Source organism: Montipora capricornis, chromosome 10, assembly GCF_036669925.1.
Source record: "Montipora capricornis isolate CH-2021 chromosome 10, ASM3666992v2, whole genome shotgun sequence".
NCBI classification, from domain to species: domain Eukaryota; kingdom Metazoa; phylum Cnidaria; class Anthozoa; order Scleractinia; family Acroporidae; genus Montipora; species Montipora capricornis.
Window position 1 is genome coordinate 31024978 of NC_090892.1, and position 3872 is coordinate 31028849.

Below are 3872 nucleotides of genomic sequence, written 5' to 3' on the forward strand. Positions count from 1 at the left end.
GCAAAGAAGCACACACTTGATGGTTCGTTTGGCCCTAATTGCCAAGTAAATTCCATACCAGTGTATAAGTATGATCCTTTATGGTCCGAACATTGACATGCAAGTCAGCTATTCATCTGCCCAAGCCGCTTTAACCATATCCCAGTTGCTGCAATATAAAAATTATTGGAGAGCTTTAGATTCTAGGACGACAATGACTACGACTACGAGATTTTCTCATAGAACAACAGTGAGCGCGCGGAGACCAATGTCATTTTGGCGGGAAAAACGTGATACCGTCGTCATTTTAGTACGAGGTTTTGCAAAAATGATGTCGTGTCAAAACAGTTCAACAACATTGTAGCAGTTTTGGCATTTTCGATCAGCAAAAAGGCTCAGCTACCAGTAATAAGAATAACTGAGCAATCTACACTCCTAACAAAGAGTAAGATTAATCGTCCGGGTTATAAATCTTCTCAGTATTTTCGCTAAAAATGGGCAGTCAAATCTCGTACTCGTTCTCGTCCTCGTCCTAGAATCTAAAGGTCTCTATTAAGCGGGAGCGAAGAATGTGAGCTTATCTAGTCAAGCTACTAAAGACCCGTGGCCGCGACCTCATAGAAACTATCCAAACTTTGGGACTAAGTCTTGCTTGAAACCTCTACAGATCTGGGAAATGTTGTGAGTCCACCCAATCTTCGTTAAGCTGGGGTTATTCACAGCAGCTGCCATCGATAACATCGACCATAATCGCAGTTCAATCAATATGCGAGATTCTTTTCATGGAACGGGGATATCGATGTTCCAGCACAGCACTGCTGAAGCTCCTGGTAATGAAAGAGCACACGTTATTGTTTCACAAACTGCAGAAGCTAACACAAATTCTGTGACAGAACTCCCGAAGTCTTATACCGAGGTTGCACCAACTGTTCTTCCTAACAAAACAGAAACGAGGAGCCAGCTGCAACCAGAGGTACACTCAATCAAATACGCTATAAAAGAGGAGTTGAAAGCTATTAAGGCTGGAAAATGTGAACGGCACTATTGAGGATCAACCAAGTCTTGCTATGGATAAGCCGCTTTACCCTGTTGCTGAGCAAATACAGTGGAACACGAAAGATAGTTATGGGGAGAAGACGAATGTCATCTTGTTTGGAGGTCTCCATTTCGAAATGGCATTTTAAAAACGTCTTGGGTGGGTGGCTGGAAGATATTGGTTGGGTAGCCGCACTGGTTGATGCTAACGTTGCTTCAGCTAGAACATCAAAAAGACAAGCGTTACGAGTTCACGGTGTGTACATCAACTGACGGCCAGCTGGCTGTATATTTTACTGCAGAAGGCATGTGTCAAGTATAAAGAGGGCTTGAATGACGGATATGACACCCTTCCCTTTGATGACTGGTGTACCTGTTACAGGTAAATTTTTAAATTAGGTTAATTTAAATCTAAACTAGGTATATCTTAACCTACACGGTCAATGTCCTTAATAAAAAGGCAATGAGTACGTCTTTCATGCGGCATATGATGTATAAGTAATGCTCTTTGATAAAGAAGTTATCTCACAGCCAAAGATTCTTTATTAACGGTAATTGCATCGAATAAATGCGTTTAGATTGTAACATCATTTGTTTTATTTATCGTGTGTCTATAGCCGAAACCACGCCGGTTTAGCAAGCGACGAACTGTTCTCTTGCAAACATGGCCATCGTCGAGACCGCTTGCTTCCATCAACTTGCCACAACAAACGTTGGGATTGTTTTCACGCAGAACCTTGATTTGTCAGTGTGACATCCGCTCCATCCTGGCATTGATCTTGCATGGCCTACCAGGTCTAGGTTTGCAATTTTTTTCTCTTAGGCATGAAAAACCAGCTTTTTTGATGTGGAAAATTGTTGCACGCGACACACCAAGTTGTTCTGTTAGTTCTGAGACTTTTCGACGTTTATCCATCCTTTAGCGCATATGGAACGTAGCCTTTCAAACTGTCTATAACTCCCTTAAACACCATTTTGTCCTCTAAAGATGTATTGAAGAGGTACCGCTTCGCCCAAAAAGGCGAAGAAAGAAGAAGGAGTGGACTTATGGAAGTCAATAATCAATTTTTACGTCGTTACTTTCTATTACAAAAGAAGCCCAGCAGGTCAGGCGAGAGCTCCTCAAGAAAGAAATTTGGTGGACAAACAGGGAGGGGTTGGCCATAGGGTGCACTGCCAAAGGAAAGAAGGAAGGCAGCGGGGGAGCGTGATTAAACTTCTCGTTACTATTAGTTATAACAAGGTGTTATGTCTAGCCATCCATATGAGAAGTTGGATGGAAAATATTTCACACAATCTGTAAAGGAAAGGTTACCCTCACTCTTCGCAAAGGCTGGAGAAAGCTCCTCAAGAACGCACTTCCGGACATGTCTCTGTCGCTTTCGGATTACAAACATTTTGCGCAATTTCATTCATATCTTTTCCCAAACTGTTAACAAGTCCCTAGAGTTTTTTCTGTTAACCGTTGGTTATGCGAAAAAAAGTGTACTTCCTTAACATACGGACGCCGTATTTACAAGCTCAGCAAAGCAATGAGCACATGGAGGAATGGCACGCTGTCTAGCCTCTGGGATCTGGACTCTAAAATCCAAGGACAGTCATCATTTCTGTTTCGCGGTCCTCCACAATGTCATTCTTAACAAACATGATTGGACGCTTAGTGATGCAGAAATGTGTAATTAAAGCTCTGTAGGGTTATTTCTGTCTAGACGACTACGCAAATATAACCACAGATTGTATCCAATTTCACGTCTAAGAGCAACTGCGTGACAGCCCAAGAAAAAAGCACTTTTCCCGCAAGCCAAGACCACACTCCCGCTAATAACGAGCGCAATAGTAATACAGGGTGTGAGAGCATAAAAACCTGGACAAGAGAAGGTATAACGGAACGACATATTAGGGTAGTTACAACACTTTAAGTAAGCCATTTAGGCACACAAGCTGGTAATACATGTAAGTTAAAATGTTTTCAACCTTGTTTGGAATTGCAAGAAGTACAGATAACTGAAAATCCAATAGTTAGTACCCGTAAATTTGCAAGTAGAGTGGTTCTGGAGGTGAGTGGATGAATCTGGAGTTGCTTAAATGTTTCATGAATATTTTATGAAACCTCAATGGTTGTTAAGTCTTGGCATTAATTTTAAATGGTTAGCATTAAGGTTAAGGTTAGGGGGTGAGACCTTGTAGGACCTGCGAGGCTACCGAGTCATACTGTGCATGATAACCGATTCTATTTTCTATCTTAGAGGTTTTTAGAAGGACACTGTCCATTGATGAAATATCTTCAAAGGGATTAAAGAACTGAAAAATACATGATGATTTTTGATTGATTTGTAAACTACCTAGTAATTTGCTCTATCTTTTGCTTACTTCGAATTCGTAATAATCAAAAGCAACTGAAAACAAAACTTTGAAAAGTCAGGAAAAAGGATTTCATGATCTGTTGATCAGAAGCCGTATTGTAGGCTCTTGCAAGTGTTATTTCTCTTGAATGATCAAATAAATATTTGGGGTTTTTTTTAATTTTGTTCTGTTTGTAGTGATAAATACAAACTTTTGTCATTATTTTGGCAGTCTCTCTCAAGTTCTACAATTTGAGAAAGTAGCACATTTGGATGAAAGAGCGTTTCCTTTTCCATTTTATGAAGAAAGTGCATAAGTTTGGTGCCCAAATTACTGTTTACTAAAAAAAATATTTTGGCTTAGCTATATTCCTCAAAAGTTAAATGTCACATCAAAATATCACTGAGCTGTATTTGACATTGATATCTTCATTTGCTCGCGTTTTGCTTTCTCCTCAAGAACCAAAACTTGATTTGAGTAAATATGAATTTGTCTTATTAGACTTCAGCCAATCT